Here is a 19,716-nt window from a genome sequence, read left to right as displayed (position 1 = left end):
AGAAGACACTTTGTGGCAGTTTATCCTCTCAGTCTATTTCTGTCGCCTGTCTTTTGTCTCTTTGTGATGCGAGCTGCTCGTGTCCCCACAAGTCCTGCTTCACTCTAGACCGGGATTGTTTTATGGCAGCACTCACAAACTTACTTCAAACTTCTTTTGTTAAACTCAGACAAAGACAGTTGATTCTATTCATCAAAGACAAAAGCAATAAACATTAAATAATATATTTTGAGCCAAATGATGAAAAGGCACAAGTGAGCACCTTGTGTCCTTTCTAACTTTCTAACCTGGAACCCATAAGAACCCATTTCTGCTTAAGGGAAAATGTTGGAATAAGTGGAACACTTTTACTCATATCTGAAATGTTACAAATTCTAGGCAGACATGAAACGTTTTATATACAGTACAGGCCAAATGTTTGGACACACCTTCTCCTCATTCAATGTGTTTTACTTATTTTCATTACGATTGTCACTGAAGGCATCACAACTATGAATGAACACATGTGGAGTTATGTACTTAACAAACATGTTTTATATTCTAGTTTCTTCAAAATAGCCACCCTTTACTCTGATTACTGCTTTGCACACTCTTGGCATTCTCTCGATGAGCTTCAAGAGGTAGTCACCTGAAATGGTTTTCACTTCACAGGTGTCATAGTATTGATGCCTTCAGTGACAATCTACAATATATATATATATGTACACTACCGTTTAAAAGTTTGGGGTCACCCAAACAACTTTGTGGAATAGCCTTCATTTCTAAGAACAAGAATAGACTGTCGAGTTTCAGATGAAAGTTCTCTTTTTCTGGCCATTTTGAACGTTTAATTGACCCCACAAATGTGATGCTCCAGAAACTCAATCTGCGCAAAGGAAGGTCCGTTTTGTAGCTTCTGTAACGAGCTAAACTGTTTTCAGATGTGTGAACATGATTGCACAAGGGTTTTCTAATCATCAATTAGCCTCCTGAGCCAATGAGCAAACACATTGTACCATTAGAACACTGGAGTGATAGTTGCTGGAAATGGGCCTCTATACACCTATGTAGATATTGCACCAAAAACCAGACATTTGCAGCAAGAATAGTCATTTACCACATTAGCAATGTATAGAGTGTATTTCTTTAAAGTTAAGACTAGTTTAAAGTTATCTTCATTGAAAAGTACAGTGCGTATAACGAGATTAAGGACTCCAATTTAAGGTGCGGTAGTGGGAACAAATATGGGATGAAAATAAATTACACAAGAGGTGATGAAGATAAAACTAAGAATTGAAATAAACAAGACTACTATCCAATAAAAATAATGAGCAATCCTGTACAATATACAAAACACTATACAAATACAAAATACTGTACAATAGTTCACCTGCGTTAGCATTTCTAATAACAATATCACTAATACTTGGTTAATATTCAAGTCACACAATGTAAATGGAGTATTGATGGCGGTTTTTGGATGGCTATTTATTGGATTGTATGGGGGAAATAGAGGAGCTCCCATTTTATTTACGTTTATTTAATTATCAGAATGCATTAAAAAAAAAAATCCATCCGTCTTGTCTTTCATAATGATTTTGAATGATAGGCAAAATTCCAAAAAAAAAGTGCAGTTCCCCTTTAAAAACTCATGCTCAAAGAAATCTACAATGTGAAGAAAACCTAATTGCTGTAAATTGGTAATTAACATGTAAAAATACACAGAATTACAAGGCGTTAAATAACAGACTCAACATAATGTTAAAGGTTGTTGTTACATTAAAGTATTAAAGTAGGTTTCTCATGATTTAAAGTGGCCATTAAACTACATATAATGGTTTCATATAAGTCACAGTCGGGTCCATTTAGGGATTGTCCAAACAGGAACCTTTTTAAGCGAGAACAATTAAAGTATTTCTTCCTTTCCGCCTTTCATCCACACGGCAACGACATTCTGGGTGGCCTGAAAGGAACGTTTTTGAGAACGGGTCTGTCATTCATCCTTGTAGACAAACTACCATGTATTTCAGATGACATGACCATCAAAAAGGAGAACTATCACCATGGCAACAAAACCTGTAAAGTGTTGGCAACACACGTGTCAACTTGGGTTCTTATGGGTTGAAACCACTGACAAGGTCTGTTTTTGTACTAATGATGACTGAATGGTGTACATTTTCTACAATATCTGTGAATATGTTTTGTTTTGAGGTTATCTAGTCTAGAAACATCTTCGTTAGATCCTAATCCGACACGACTGGTGTGACTCCGATAAATGAAGAAAGGAGAATGATGCATGAAGGATGCGATGAAAAGCTGCTAAGAATTGGACTTGTTTTGAATGTTGTGGATTCTGAATGTTTAAGTTGTCATTTTTAGAGCATATAACTCATGTCATGACTGTAAAAGCTTGATAACATCTGGAAATAGACATCTTTCAAAATGTCTGTGGGAATCTGAACTTGTTCTGCCTCTTTCTTTGTGTCGTTTCTTTCTCAGCATCAGGTAACATTTTGAAAGCTTTGATTGAACACTTTTTTTTTTTTAGAAGGGTTTCAACTCGCACACACACTGTCCAAGTAAAGAGCTGACAACAGATAAAGTGAAAGTGCATTACTTACTCCCTCCAGTGGAAAGTTCCTTTTTTCAACAGGCTTTTAATGATGACGAGCATGCCGTGAGAACTGTAAAAAATACAAAATATGTTATTAGAATGTGTGTGTGTGTGTGTGTGGAGTTATGTACTTAACAAAAAAAGGTGTAATAAACGTGTTTTGTATTGTAGTTTCTTCTAAATAGCCACCCTTTGCTCTGATTACTGTTTTGCACACTCTTGGAATTCTCTCAAGCACACCTGTGAAGTGAAAACCATTTCAGGTGACTACATACTTGCCAACCTTGAGACCTCCGAATTCGGGGGTCTCAAGGTTGAGGTGTGAGGGGGCGGGGTTGAGGTGGGCGGGGTTGGGGGCGTGGGGTTTGGAGGTAGCGGGGGTGTACATTGTAGTCCGGAAGAGTTAGGGCTGCAAGGGATTCTGGGTATTTGTTCTGTTGTGTTACGGTGCGGATGTTCTCCCGAAATGTGTTTGTCATTCTTGTTTGGTGTGGGTTCACAGTGTGGCGCATATACAAATATGCAGTGTTAAAGTTGTTTATACGGCCACCCTCAGTGTGACCTGTATGGCTGTTGATCAAGTATGCCTTGCAGTCACTTGTGTGTGTATGTAGAAGCCGCATATATTATGTGACTGGGCCGGCACGCTGTTTGTATGGAGTAAAAGCGGACGCGACGACAGGTTGTAAAGGACGTTAAAGGCAGTGCCATCACGGCAGAAATTCGGGAGAATGGTTGCCCCGGGAGATTTTCGGGAGGGGCACTGAAATTCGGGAGTCTCACGGAAAAATCAGGAGGGTTGGCAAGTATGGGTGACTACCTCTTGAAGCTCGTTGAGAGAACGCCAAGAGTGTGTGTGGAGGGAGATGTTGCCAGCGCTGCCTGCAGGAGCAAAGGTCACCGCCTCTATCCATGGTGCTGAGGACAGAGCACCATCAGACGGGGGCGCGGCAGTGCTGACGGCGAGACACAGCTGGCCAGGGGATTAGATTTCACAGGTGGTACGTGGTAATCTAATCATCTGTTGTCTTTAACAGTAAGCGGCCGGGAGCAGGAGGGGAGAGAGGAAGAATGACTTTGATAAAAACCTATCTGCATTAAAACTTTGTTAAAACGGCAAGCTTGGCTCCTGTGAAGTGTCTGTCAGTGGGACCGCTAGGAAGCCACTTCCACAGTGTGCAAAGCAGTAATCAGAGCAAAGGGTGGTTATTTTGAAGAAACTAGAATATAAAACATGTTTTCAGTTATTTCACCTTTTTTTTGTTAAGTACATAACTCCACATGTGTTCATTCATAGTTTTGATGCCTTCAGTGACAATCTACAATGTAAATAGTCATGAAAATAAAGAAAACCCATTAAATGAGGAGAAGGCGTGTCCAAACTTTTGGCCTGTCACATTGGGCATTTTATGGTAAAATGTATTTTTTTTGGGAATAACTTGACATTTGTGAGCTGACTTACATATGCTGGGATAGTCACGTGTACAGTTGACCTGTATTCAGAAACAAAAGGGAAGCGCGTTACCGTAAAAATCAAAAGGGGTTTGATAAATGTTAAAAAAATGAATGCATGACAAGGAAATTTTACGTCAAACTTATTCCCAGTCCTTTCCTGCTCGGTCACCAATACGAAAATAAAATAGTATATACTTCACCACCTCTTCTGTTAATCCCTGGTGTTGCAATGTTGCACATTTCGGGTTCGATTCCTTCATCATGCGATCGTCTCACTGTGGTGGTGACAAAAGACAGTTCTTTTTTTCTGTGTTCCATGTATTGCTCTAAGCCTGATGTAATGACATTCTTTTTGGATTGTTTCAGCTTCATACATTCCTCAGTAAATTCACTAAGACGTCACAGTAAAGTTATCGAGTCCGTTTACGCAGCTAGTGGGCCCATGACGATGGCTTCTGTTTTGTTTGATCAGCCGTTTTACTGCCGCGTTACAAACACCACTTGAATTAAGGTATGTAAATCGACATTTACTAAATATTTCTGTGTAAACAACTCCTTTCACAACGTATATATAATATAATATAATAATATAATAGTCCCGTGCGGCTACTATATGGAAAAAAAAAATTATTCTAAAAATTAGTGGGTGTGGCTTATGTAAAATACAGCAAATAGGATGACAAGACGACAATATAAACTTCCAAATGTTGTCATTGAAAAATATTGTTTCAGTCAGAATATTTTTGTCATATTAAATATTACGGATTTATATGTTTATGTTACAGGTGCAAATAAGTCTAGAGACACTTTTATTTCTAACGTCTGGTTGTGTTCACAATTTGCACTTATGAAAGACATGATGATGGATGGATTTTTTATGCATTCTAAATACAAAATACATTTAATCAAAATTCAGCTTCCAATGGAGCCTATGGGAGTCGCTCTATTCTGCCTATAGAGCCCCTAAATACATCCAAACACCTCCATTAGGGTTTTATATACATGATGTAAGTATACACTTCCGTTCAAAAGTTTGGGATCACCCAAACAATTTTGTGGAATAGCCTTCATTTCTAAGAACAAGAATAGACTGTCGAGTTTCAGATGAAAGTTCTCTTTTTCTGGCCATTTTGAGCTTTTAATTGACCCCACAAATGTGATGCTCCAGAAACTCAATCTGCTCAAAGGAAGGTCAGTTTTGTAGCTTCTGTAACGAGCTAAAGTGTTTTCAGATGTGTGAACATGATTGCACAAGGCTTTTCTAATCATCAATTAGCCTTCTGAGCCAATGAGCAAACACATTGTACCATCAGAACACCTGGAGTGATAGTTCCTGGAAATGGGCCTCTATACACCTATGTAGATATTGCACCAAAAACCAGACATTTGCAGCTAGAATAGTCATTTACCACATTAGCAATGTATAGAGTGTATTTCTTTAAAGTTAAGACTAGTTTAAAGTTATCTTCATTGAAAAGTACAGTGCTTTTCCTTCAAAAATAAGGACATTTCAATGTGACCCCAAACTTTTGAACGGTAGTTTATATGTAATGTAGTATTAACACATTTATAATAACATTTAATATTTATGTATTTTTATTATTTTAAGCATTAATCTAAAAAACGCATCACAAACGTTTGATTTGTTCCTCCATCACTGGTTTCTGCTCACTGCAGACATGATAAAACATCACTTACTGTGCAACGTCTGCTGTCATTTAGGACGCCGACTATTAGGATGTTCATATATTCCCATTTAGGTGAAGAAGGTCCCATAATCCTCGAGAAGAAACGGGATTGGGTGGGGGGGGGGACACAAGCGTTTTTCGTTACGTCATCGCCAGTTCCGGGGTCCTAAATGGCTGTCAAAGTGTACCAACTTGTCGGAATACCTACTCAGACGTCTTCTGTCCAGGTGAGAGGCATGATTTATTATCTACAATAAACTTACAGGGAGCAGGGAAGCGAGGAAACAGCAGACCACTCGACGTAAACATAGGGACACAGGAAGTGATCACGTTGCTGCTAGAATAGAATAGAATAGAATGGACTTTATTGTCATTATATTTGCGTATAACGAGATTAAGGACTCCAATTTAAGGTGCGGTAGTGGGAACAAATATGGGATGAAAATAAATTACACAAGAGGTGATGAAGATAAAACTAAGAATTGAAATAAACAAGACTACTATCCAATAAAAATAATGAGCAATCCTGTACAATATACAAAACACTATACAAATACAAAATACTGTACAATAGTTCACCTGCGTTAGCATTTCTAATAACAATATCACTAATACTTGGTTAATATTCAAGTCACACAATGTAAATGGAGTATTGATGGCGGTTTTTGGATGGCTATTTATTGGATTGTATGGGGGAAATAGAGGAGCTCCCATTTTATTTACGTTTATTTAATTATCAGAATGCATTAAAAAAAAAAATCCATCCGTCTTGTCTTTCATAATGATTTTGAATGATAGGCAAAATTCCAAAAAAAAAGTGCAGTTCCCCTTTAAAAACTCATGCTCAAAGAAATCTACAATGTGAAGAAAACCTAATTGCTGTAAATTGGTAATTAACATGTAAAAATACACAGAATTACAAGGCGTTAAATAACAGACTCAACATAATGTTAAAGGTTGTTGTTACATTAAAGTATTAAAGTAGGTTTCTCATGATTTAAAGTGGCCATTAAACTACATATAATGGTTTCATATAAGTCACAGTCGGGTCCATTTAGGGATTGTCCAAACAGGAACCTTTTTAAGCGAGAACAATTAAAGTATTTCTTCCTTTCCGCCTTTCATCCACACGGCAACGACATTCTGGGTGGCCTGAAAGGAACGTTTTTGAGAACGGGTCTGTCATTCATCCTTGTAGACAAACTACCATGTATTTCAGATGACATGACCATCAAAAAGGAGAACTATCACCATGGCAACAAAACCTGTAAAGTGTTGGCAACACACGTGTCAACTTGGGTTCTTATGGGTTGAAACCACTGACAAGGTCTGTTTTTGTACTAATGATGACTGAATGGTGTACATTTTCTACAATATCTGTGAATATGTTTTGTTTTGAGGTTATCTAGTCTAGAAACATCTTCGTTAGATCCTAATCCGACACGACTGGTGTGACTCCGATAAATGAAGAAAGGAGAATGATGCATGAAGGATGCGATGAAAAGCTGCTAAGAATTGGACTTGTTTTGAATGTTGTGGATTCTGAATGTTTAAGTTGTCATTTTTAGAGCATATAACTCATGTCATGACTGTAAAAGCTTGATAACATCTGGAAATAGACATCTTTCAAAATGTCTGTGGGAATCTGAACTTGTTCTGCCTCTTTCTTTGTGTCGTTTCTTTCTCAGCATCAGGTAACATTTTGAAAGCTTTGATTGAACACTTTTTTTTTTTTTAGAAGGGTTTCAACTCGCACACACACTGTCCAAGTAAAGAGCTGACAACAGATAAAGTGAAAGTGCATTACTTACTCCCTCCAGTGGAAAGTTCCTTTTTTCAACAGGCTTTTAATGATGACGAGCATGCCGTGAGAACTGTAAAAAATACAAAATATGTTATTAGAATACAATACAACACAAGATGATTCTCATAGAGAACATTAAACTGTTGTGTATCAGGAGGAGGTGACGGCACAGTTCTACAAGAGGGCTCTATGTATTTGTTATATACTGTATATATAATAACAAACAATACTAAGAATATAAACTAAACAAGAGAATGGAGTGTGACTAATCCAGTGGTTCTTAACCTTGATGGAGGTACCGAACCCCACCAGTTTCATATGCGCATTCACCGAACCCTTCTTTAGTGAAAAAATAAAAATTCAAGACAAAGTCTTATGTTTTTTTACTGGTGCACAAAATGAACCGAGCATGAGCATCACCTTGTTCAAAGAACAAAACCAACACAGTGCATGAACTCACAACAAATTAAACACCTGCAAATCAGATGGAAATTAGAGGGAACATTGTTTGGGGGTATCCATAATATGCCGATAGGGAGAAGTTTTTATTTTCACGATGAGTTGTGTGTGTCTTGACCTCCGCGGCAGAGGCTCCGCCGAACCCCTGAGGCCGACTCATCGAACCCCTAGGGTTCGATCGAACCCACGTTAAGAACCACTGGACTAATCCAAAAGGGGTGTATGTGTGTGTGACTATGTCAATCAATCAATCCATGTTTATTTATACAGCCCTAAATCACAAGTGTCTCAAAGGGCTGTACAAGCCACAACGACATCCTCGGTTCAGAGCCCACATAAGGGCAAGGAAAAACTCACAACCCAGTGGGATGTCAATGTGAATGACTATGAGAAACCTTGGAGAGGACCGCAGACCCTCCCCCCCCCCCCCCCCCCCTCTAGGGGAGACCGGATGCAATGGACGTCGAGTGGGTCTAGCACAGGGGTCGGCAACCCAAAATGTTGAAAGAGCCATATTGGACCAAAAAAAACAAAAACAAATCTGTCTGGAGCCGCAAAAAATTAAAAGCCATATTACATGTGTCATGAGATATAAATTTAATTAAGAAGACTTAAAGGAAACTAAATTAGCTCAAATATAGCTACAAATTAGGCATAATAATGCAATATGTACATACAGCTAGCTTAAATAGCATGTTAGCATCGATTAGCTTGCAGTCATGCAGTGACCAAATATGTCTGATTAGCACTCCACACAAGTCAATAACATCAACAAAACTCACCTTTATGCACTCATGTACAACGTTAACAGTTTGGTGGACAAAATGAGACAGAAAAAGAAGTGGCATAAAACACGTCCTAGAAAGTCGGAGAAAGTTATGCATGTAAACAGACTATACGGTGAGTTCAAGGACCGCCAAAATAAGTAGGACAAAACGGCGCTCGCCAAATACTTGAATAAGTGAAGCATATTTAATATAAACAGTGTGATTTATAACAATTACGGAGGTTTGTGTCATGTTTGTCCTCCTACAGAAACCATACTAAAACAAAAAAATTGATTTTTTTCCCCTCATCTTTTTCCATTCTTCATACATTTTTGAAAAATCTCCAGAGAGCCACTAGGGCGGCGCTAAAGAGCCGCATGCGGCTCTAGAGCCGCGGGTTGCCGACCCCCGGTCTAGCATAATATTGTGAAAGTCCAGTCCATAGTGGATCTAACATAATAGTGAGAGTCCAGTCCATAGTGGATCTAACATAATAGTGAGAGTCCAGTCCATAGTGGATCTAACACAATAGTGTGAGAGTCCAGTCCATAGTGGATCTAACATAATAGTGAGAGTCCAGTCCATAGTGGATCTAACATAATAGTGAGAGTCCAGTCCATAGTGGATCTAACATAATAGTGAGAGTCCAGTCCATAGTGGATCTAACATAATAGTGAGAGTCCAGTCCATAGTGGATCTAACATAATAGTGAGAGTCCAGTCCATAGTGGATCTAACATAATAGTGAGAGTCCAGTCCATAGTGGGGCCAGCAGGAGACCATCCCGAGCGGAGACGGGTCAGCAGCGCAGAGATGTCCCCAACCGATGCACAGGCTAGCGGTCCACCCCGGGTCCCGACTCTGGACAGCCAGCACTTCATCCATAGCCACCGGACCTGTGCCCCCCCCACCATGTGTGTAATTAATTGTTGTTTGTTACCGTGATGTGTTGGGCGAGAGGAGGGACCAAGCAAGAAGGCAGTCCGTGGTCGGGCAGATAGTCAGGGGCTAAGCGGGGAGAAGAAGGTCCGTGTCCATGCGAGAGGTCGAGATCCAAGGGGGCAGCCAGAGAACCAGAGAGGACTAAGCACAGCTCACCACGCAGGAACGGGGATTTACTGCAGGAACGACAGGACACAGGACGACGCACGGAGGGGGGAAAAACACAAAGAGAGAGAGGTTGCTTAGAGCTAGGGTGTCGCTTGCGGTACCGACAGAAGATTACGTTCCGGGCCCAGATGCTTGGGTCCGCTGGTCTTTATACTGCTCGCCCTCGTCAGACCCAGGTGTGCTGATTGCTGATGGAAAGCAGCTGCTGCTGCCGCGAGCAGGAGATGAGCGGCCGTGGGCGTGTCCCGAGGTGCGCTCCGAGGGGCTCAATGAAGAATGCGCAGCGACATGCGCTTGCGCCGTAACAAAAACAACGTATTTACTACTCAAATGTAACTTTCGACTTAACCAAATAATATCGTACGGCACACGTACAATATAATGCCAAAAGTGTTTGGCCACCTGCCTTGACTCACATATGAACTTGAAGAGCCATTCCATTCCTAACCCATAGGGTTCAATATGATGTCGGTCCACCTTTTGCAGCTATTACAGCTTCAACTCTTCTGGGAAGGCTGTCCACAAGGTTGCGGAGTGTGTTGATAAGAATTTTCCACCGTTCTTCCAAAAGCACATTGGTGAGGTCGCACACTGATGTTGGTGGAGAAGGCCTGGCTCTCAGTCTCCGTTCTAATTCATCCCAAAGGTGTTCTATCGGGTTCAGGTCAGGACTCTGTGCAGGCCAGTCAAGTTCATCCACACCAGACTCTGTCATCCATGTCTTTATGGACCTTGCTTTGTGCACTGGTGCACAGTCATGTTGGAAGAGGAAGGGGCCCGCTCCAAACTGTTCCCACAAGGTTGGGAGCATGGAATTGTCCAAAATGTTTGGCTCAATTATTAATGTCCCACACCACAACACGTACAGAGAGAACATTGGTTCCGCCATCGAATAAACCCACATACCGTGTGTTTACAAAGTTATACAAAAACAATATATTGTGAATAGAGTTATTTTTACACTTCACAAAATGTGTATATAAACACAACACTTTAGATATATTAGACTTACACTAGCCTTCCTTTATATTGTCATTCAAATTTGAACTTTACAGTACAGATAAGAACGAAATTTCGTTACATAAACTCATGGTAGTGCAGGATAAAAAAAAGCAATAAGGTGCATATATAAATAAATAAATATATATAAATAATATATATATAAAATAAATAAATAAATATATACAAATAAATATATTGTATGTTATATTGTCTTTTTTTATTCCAGTGAGTATCCATTTTGGGGGGAGTTGAGGGGATAATTGAATTATGATGCGTCTTACGGCCTGAGGGAAGAAGCTGTTACAGAACCTGGAGGTTCTGCTTCGGAGGCTGCGGAACCTCTTTCTAGAGTCCAGCGGTGAACACAGTCCTTGGTGGGGGTGGGAGGAGTCTCTGCAGATTTTCTGAGCCCTGGTCAGGCAGCGGCTTTTTGCCATCTCCTGGATAGGAGGAAGAGGAGTCCTGATGATCTTTTCCGCCGTCCTCACCACTCTCTGGAGAGTGAAATATGAAATAGAAAAATATGAAATTACTTCAAAACTTGTCTGTGGGCAGCTACAGCATTGTTACATGTCTCTCACCTCCTAGTCCAGGCCTGGGCAATTATTTTGACTCGGGGGTCCAAATTTCGAGAAAAAAATGTGTCTGGGGGTCGGTATATCTATTTTTGGGAAAACTAATATAAAACCTCACAATAAAGTCTGATTGAATGCTAAAAATATTATGACAGACCGCCTTAAAAACGGAATGGAATTTTTAAATGTTTCTATGAACGATAAAACCCTGAATATTGACAACATATGAACGTCACAACCCCTCTCAACTAGGGATGATGTTTGACAAGAAATTATCGAGTTCGAGCCTATTATCGAATCTTCTTATCGAACCGATTCCTTATCGATTCTCTTATGGAGTCCAGATAGGTTGTTGTATATGGAAAAAAACACACAATATTTGGTTTAACAAAAGCTCACTTTTATTATATAAGAAAAAAATGTAATCTAATAAATAAATAAATATTGACTGTTACCACCCCTAAAAAAATTAAATAAAATAAATAAATATTGACTGTTGTTACCCAAAGTATATTAAGTGGGATTTTTCAGAAAAACAAATACATACAGTAACACAAAAACAACCTGTCTCTGTGATCACTATAGGTGTATAAATAATAATATAGTGTTAAATAAAATCAGTCCCTTGGGCACAAAACTGAAAATAATACAGCTCTCCAAAAAGTGCACTTCTGCTGCTATTTGACATATTGATTGATATATTTTTATTTCAAATATGCATAAAAACAAGAGCAAGCCTGATCCAATACAGTGCTATAGCCTTAACAGCCATTATAACAAAATGAAAAACAATGGAGAATAAAAAACAAAAACAAATGAGCATTGGACTTTCTTTTTCTTTTCTTTTTTTTTCCTTCTTTTTTTTTTACATATTTGAAAAGGAGTGAGAAGAAGTTTACACTTATTTAATCCCACCCCTTTTCTTTAAATCATAAATTACTCTGAGCTAGAACTACCTGTTCACTCAATGTACAAACTCAAAGAACTTGTATATACTGTACATACATCATAGATATATACATACATATGCACACTACACACATACATAGCCACATCATTACCACTAGTGATCATGGAAATGGTATGATGCCACCACAACAACACCACTGCCTCAATGGGCAGCCCCACACTCTTCTGTAACACAAACAACCCAATATCAAAGCCCTTCTTCATCTCTGTACCTCTGGAATACCATGTACTTATACTTCTTTTTAAACTGGTTTATGTTTGGACATTGCTTTAACTCATCCTTCAAACCATTCCATAATTTCACTCCACAAATTGAAATACAAAAACTTTTAATGGTCGTTCTATAACTAAGCATTTTGAAATTTAAATTCCCCAGCATCATAACTGTTTGTTATGATGCTTTGACATTTTTGCACTTTATTTCTTTATTGAAAGAAAATTCTATGAAGAGAAAAGTTGTTTGCAAATGTGGTTACGATGCTAAAAAATGAAAAGTTAAAGCTAAAAAAAGAAATACACTTTATTGAGTTAACATTATTTCTTTATAGGGGGAAAGATGTTATGAGCTAGGTCAGGGGTCGGCAACCTTTACCACTCAAAGAGCCATTTTGGCAAGTTTCACAAATTAAAGAAAGTAATGGGAGCCACAAAAAATTTTTTTAAATGAAAAACACCGCATACAAAGCTTACATGCTTTGTGCTATGTTACCCAGGGGTCTCTGACACACGCACCGGCACGCACTTTAATGTGGAAATTTGATGTTAGTGCAGCCCGCGAGTTTTGAATGAATGGCACTTGATAGCGTCATACTTGCCAACCCTCTCATTTTTCCCGGGAGACTCCCGAATATCAGAGCGTGATGACACTGCATTTGGCGCCCTCTACAGTCTGCCCTAACAGTGTACCTGCTCGACCACACGTAGAATGCAGTTTCAGCTTGTTCAGCAAGGCGTACTAACTCAGCAGCCACACATCTTACACTGACGGTACCAATACCCAGAATCCCATGCAGCCCTAACTCTTCTGCTCAACCAACGCACGGAGAGGGGGGGGGGGGGGTTGATGTGTGGGGGGATTTGGTGGTAGCGGGGTGTATAATGTAGACCGGAAGAGTTAGGGCTGCATGGGATTCTGGGTAATGGTTGTGTTGTGTTTATGTTGTGCTACGGTGGGATGTTCTCCAGAAATGTGTTTTTCATTCTTTTTTGGTGTGGGTTCACAGTGTGGCGCATATTTGTAACGTAACAATGTTAAAGTTGTTTGATACGGCTAACGTCAGTGTAAGCTGTGTGGCTGATGAGTAAGTATGCTTTGCTGTCTCCTGTGTGTGCAAGTAATAACAACATGCAACATGTGGCTGGACTGGCGCTGTATGTAAATGCTATAGAGGACAATTACTGCAGTGCAATTAGATGAGAGACACTGAGATCCATAAATCTCCTGGGAAAATCGGGGGGTCGGCATGTATGTAGCTGAGCCGCATCAGAGTGGTCAAGGAGCCGCATGCGGCTCCGGAGCCGCGGGTTGCCGACCCCTGAGCTAGGGAATATAAGAACTACACTACCCAGCATGCAACGGGAGTGACGAGCATGCGCGGTAGCCCCGAAAAGTGTTGCAGCTAAGAATGAGGTTATGAGCACGCTGTGAAAGTAAACGTCAAGAACTCAGCCAACACGCCTCGTCTGCATTATTTATAATTAGACAGACAACACATATACAGTGTGATTTTGTTTTGTTTACAAGGAAAGAAAAACAAAAGTTAAAAAAGGGAGATGTCATATATGTATGTGCTGCGGTTGCTTTAAGAATGTTGTGACAGCTGCCGTAAAGGAGGTGCGTTGCTAGCCTGGTTGCTATGTTTCCGGTTGGTCGTAAAAGTGTTGGTCATGTGTTTGTAGTCTGCTCAAATCTCTCAGTAAAGTTATTCATTGGATTATACCTTTTGTTTTGAACTTTATTACACCTTGGAGCGCTTTTTCCCGTCCATTTTTTTCCTGCTTTCGCTATCTGCGCCTAATGACTGAGCTACGTGATGTCATTTCTTGTGATGTCACACGGAGCACTTCTGGTCGGGACGGGATTCGTTCCGAGGGATTCGAATAAAGAACCAACTCTTTTTCTTTACTATAGTGGTCTCGATAACGGGTACCGGTTCTCAAAAAGGGATTCGAGTCCGAGGACTCGGTTCTTTTCTTATCGAACAACCGGGAAAACCGGTTTGGAGTATCATCCCTACTCTCAACCGACATATTTTACAATCAAGCCAAATGCAACAAACAGCGAAATATGAACGCGAAGGGTAAAAAAACAAAAAACATCTACAATCTGATATATCACTAAGCTTTAGAACTTTCTTGTAAAAATCTCCTTCTGCGTCTGTCCCTGGCACTCGCATTTCGGGCTCTGGAAACACTCTGTGGAAACACTCCCCACCCACACTGCTTGGTGCCTCGTCTGAGCGGCTGAGACGTATATTACCATAGTCACTAGTAGGGTTGTACGGTATACGGGTATTTGTATTGTACCGCGATACTAATGAATCATATTCGGTACCATACCGCCTCTGAAAAGTACTGGTCCGCCACACCCTAAGATTTTTTGTTCAAATAAAGCCAATAATGCAATTTTTTCCAGTGCCTTTTATTTCGAAAAGTATCAAAATAATATTGACATCGGGACAACCATTGAAATACTTTGTATAGTTCAAGACTTCCAGTCATTAGAAAACATCACTGCACATCATAATGGCAGCTACACTTTCCATCATAAAGATCTAAAAAAAAAAATATTTGGGAATGTCCGGCGGGCCAGATTGAAAATCTTAACGGGCCGCAAGTGGCCCCCGGGCCTTAATTTGCCCGGGTCTGTCCTAGTAATTAGTGCAGGAACCAAGCAAGAAGATGAACACACCATTTCAATGAGCATGTATTTTGACTGATGAATCATTTAAAGCTGATAAATGTATGCATGATCTGCAAAGAAGTCAGCGCCTTTGAACAAAATCCATCCTGCAGGATCGGGGCCAGTTGGCAGCCATTCATTATTCAGTTCAAGTTTGCCAGATGCTTGATTTAGAGAAGATTTTTATTTGGCCAACATGACGTGTCTTCACGCTGTACAAATGAACTAAAGCAGCAGCTTTCATCAAATTATAAATCGACATGATATTTTGAAGTAAGAATAAACTCTTTTTAATGAAGTAACCAGTATTTTTTCATCTGAGATACACTATATTGCCAAAAGTGTTTGGCCACCCATCCAAATGATGAGAATCAGGTGTCCTAATCACTTGGCCTGGCCACAGGTGTATAAAATCAAGCACTTAGGCATGGAGACTGTTTCTACAAACATTTGTGAAAGAATGGGCCGCTTTCAGTGATTTCCAGCGCCAGTCATAGGATGCCACCTGTGCAACAAATCCTGTCGTGAAGTTTCCTCGCTCCTAAATATTCCAAAGTCAACTGTCGGCTTTATTATAAGAAAAGTGAAGAGTTTGGGAACAACAGCAACTCAGCCACCAAGTGGTAGGCCACGTAAACCGACAGAGAGGGGTCAGCGGATGCTGAAAAGCGCATAGTGCAAAGAGGTTGCTACAGAGACCTTCCAATTAGCCCACGTACAGTACGCAGAGAGCTTCATGGAATGGGTTTCCATGGCCAAGCAGCTGCATCTAAGCCATACATCACCAAGTGCAATGCAAATGGTGTAACGCACGTCACCACTGGACTCTAGAGCAGTGGAGACGCCTTCTCTGGAGTGATGAATCACGCTTTTCCATCTGGCAATCTGATGGACCAGTCTGGGTTTGGAGGTTGCCAGGAGAACGCTACATTTCGGACTGCATTGTGCAGAGTGTGAAATTTGGTGGAGGAGGAATTATGGTGTGGGGTTGTTTTTCAGGAGTTGGGCTTGGCCCCTTAGTTCCATTGAAAGGAACTTTGAATGCTCCAGGATACCAAAACATTTTTGGACAATTCCATGCTCCCAACTTTGTGGCAACAGTTTGGAGTGGGCCCCTTCCTCTTCCAACATGACTGTGCACCAGTGCACAAAGCAAGGTCCATAAAGACATGGATGACAGAGTCTGGTGTGAATGAACTTGACTGGCCTGCACAGAGTCCTGACCTGAACACTATAGAACAGTGGTCCCCAACCTTTTTGTAGCTGCGGACCGGTCAACGCTTGAAAATTTGTCCCACGGACCGGGGGGGTTGAAATTTAAAAAAAATAATTTTATTTTTTATTTTTTTTATTTTTATAAAGAAATACAATCATGTGTGCTTACAGACTGTATCCCTGCAGACTGTATTGATCTATATTGATATATAATGTATATAATGTGTTTTTATGTTGATTTAATAAAACATTTTTAAAAAATTTAAATTTCTTGTGCGGTCCGGTACCAATCGGTCCGCGGACTGGTACCGGGCTGCGGCCCGGTGGTTGGGGACCACTGCTATAGAACACCTTTGGGATGAATTAGAACGGAGACTGAGAGCCAGGCCTTCTCCACCAACATCAGTGTGCGACCTCACCAATGCGCTTTTGGAAGAATGGTGGAAAATTCCTATAAACACACTCCGCAACCTTGTGGACAGCCTTCCCAGGAGAGTTGAAGCTGTAATAGCTGCAAAAGGTGGACCGACATCATATTGAACCCTATGGGTTAGGAATGGGATGGCACTTCAAGTTCATATCTGAGTCAAGGCAGGTGGCCAAATACTTTTGGCAATATAGTGTACGTTTTTTTTTAAACCGGTTCACAAAAGTATCTTGTATTATTCTCAAATAGTCAACAACTACAACTTCTATCCATACACATTCAAATTTGAAGCTGTCCCCTTTATCTCAGCTTTGAAAGAAATACATACAGAGTGTGGGGACCCCTAGAGGTAGTTGTTGGGTAACTACAGCTAAATGACAGTTAACAGTACTCCATGTGTACACTCAGTTACATTAACATTGATATTATACATAGATATAACTGCTGTTAAATGGGGGTCTGCAGCTTAATTAATGTCAAACTGGGGGCCCTTGAAATTAAAATGATAACCTCTGTAAGAGTCGTAATACCTGTAAATCTTCTCTTATGGGGCCCCGTGGCGTATCTTTTCAAATGGGGGCCCGTGGAGCTAATGAGTGTTGATTTAATATGTAGTGTTGACGGAGCAAGCTAGTTTGGCTTGCAATTCTCTGGGGATAGCTTCTACTATTGTATTCCTATTAATGTTAAAGAAAACTAAAAAAGAAATGTACAAAACCCAAAACCAGTGAAGTTGGCACGTTGTGTAATTCGTAAATTAAAACAGAATACGATTATTTGTAAATCCTTTTCATCTTATATTCAATTGAATAGACTGCAAAGACAAGATATTTAATGTTCGAACTAAGAAACTATTTTTTTTTGCAAATAATCATTAACTTAGAATTTAATGGCAGCAACACATTGCAAAGAAGTTGGCACGGGGGCATTTTTACCACTGTGTTACATGGCCTTTCCTTTTAACAACACTCAGTAAACGTTTGGGAACTGAGAAGACCAATTTTTGAAACTTTTCAGGTGGAATTCTTTCCCATTCTTGCTTGATGTACAGCTTAAATTGTTCAACAGTCCGGGGGTCTCCGTTGTGGTATTTTAGGCTTCATAATGCGCCACACATTTTCAATGGGAGACAGGTCTGGACTACAGGCAGGCCAGTCTCGTACCCGCACTCTTTTACTATGAAGCCACGCTGTTGTAACACGTGGCTTGGCATTGTCTTGCTGAAATAAGCAGGGGCGTCCATGATGATGTTGCTTGGATGGCAACATATGTTGCTCCAAAACCTGTATGTACCTTTCAGCATTAATGGTGCCTTCACAGATGTGTAAGTTACCCATGCCTTGGCACTAATACACCCCCATACCATCATAGATGCTGGCTTTTGAACTTTGCGCCTAGAACAATCCGGATGGTTCTTTTGCTCCTTGACACAACATCCACAGTTTCCAAAAACAATTTGAAATGTGGACTCATCAGACCACAGTCCATCTTAGATTAGCTCGGACCCAGCAAAGCCTTAGGCGTTTCTGGGTGTTGTTGATAAATTGCTTTGGATAGTAGTTTTAACTTGTACTTACAGATGTAGCGACGAACTGTAGTTACTGACAGTGGTTTTCTGACGTGTTCCTGAGCCTATGTGGTGATGTCCTTTACACACTGATGTCACTTTTTTGATGCAGTACTGCCTGAGGGATCCAAGGTCAAGGGCTTTCAATGTTGTGTGCAGTGATTTCTCCAGATTCTATGAACCTTTTGATGATATTACGGACCGTAGATGGTGAAATCTCTGAATTCCTTGCAATAGCTCATTGGGAAATGTTGTTCTTAAACTGTTGGACAATTTGCTCACGCATTTGTTGACAAAGTGGTGACCCTCGCCCCATCCTTGTTTGTGAAAGACTGAGCATTTCATGGAAGCTGCTTTTATACCCAATCATGGCACCCACCTGTTCCAAATGAGCCTGTTCACCTGTGGGATGTTCCAAATAAGTGTTTGATGAGCATTCCTCAACTTTCTCAGTCTTTTTTGCCACTTGTGCTAGCTTTTTTGAAACATGGAGCAGGCATCAAATTCCAAATGAGTTAATATTTGCAAAAAATAGCAACGTTTTCCAGTTGGAATGTTAAATATCTTGTCTTTGCAGTCTATTCATTTGAATATATGTTGAAAAGGATTTGCAAATCATTGTATTGTGTTTTTATTTACCATTTACACAACATGCCAACTTCACTGGTTTTGGGGTTTGTAGATCAACTTACAAAAAATAATCATTTTATTAACATTGTCTTTTAATCTGTAGCAGAAAATATTTAAAGTGCATCAGCCTGCCTGAAAAAAAAAAGAAAAAAAGAATATAACTTAAACTATAAACATTTTTGGATCGACTTGGAACAATTTGATACTGAAAAATACAATGAAGTAACTTAACCCAATGAACAATAATATGTATGCATTCACATACATATATAAAACACTTGAACCTACAAAATAAAAATGTATAACACATTTATTCTGGGGGTTTTTTAAATTAGAAATAAGGAATTCCGGATTAATGGCTACAGTGAGCACGTTTTGTAGAGTTTGAAGCATGATTGACAGAAACGTTGATGTCTACTGTGAAGGTAAGAGTTACATCAAAGGAAATTGGTCTATATTTGTTAGCATCAGTTGGGTCTCCACTTTAAAAAAAAGAGGAACAACTCAGGCACATTTCCATTTGGAGGGAATAAGATGTCGAGGCAAAGACAGAT

The 19,716-nt window shown here is 40.0% G+C and overlaps 1 long non-coding RNA gene across 1 annotated transcript in view; it reads right to left on the bottom strand.

Annotated features, from left to right (window-relative positions):
• Positions 1-2,612: 2,612 nt before the first annotated feature.
• The window catches only part of LOC133635362 (uncharacterized), a 17,236-nt gene continuing 132 nt past the window's right edge, over positions 2,613-19,716 (bottom strand). Inside the window, exons 2-6 of the long non-coding RNA XR_009822054.1 lie at positions 11,159-11,371; positions 7,548-7,610; positions 4,252-4,323; positions 4,056-4,086; positions 2,613-2,663 (exon numbers count right to left, since the gene is read on the bottom strand). This is a non-coding gene — a long non-coding RNA (uncharacterized LOC133635362). The remainder of the gene's footprint in view (positions 2,664-4,055; positions 4,087-4,251; positions 4,324-7,547; positions 7,611-11,158; positions 11,372-19,716) is intronic.

The sequence above is a fragment of the Entelurus aequoreus genome, linkage group LG19 (genome assembly GCF_033978785.1).
Source record: "Entelurus aequoreus isolate RoL-2023_Sb linkage group LG19, RoL_Eaeq_v1.1, whole genome shotgun sequence".
Lineage (NCBI taxonomy): Eukaryota > Metazoa > Chordata > Actinopteri > Syngnathiformes > Syngnathidae > Entelurus > Entelurus aequoreus.
This window is presented reverse-complemented; position numbering and strand designations above follow the sequence as displayed.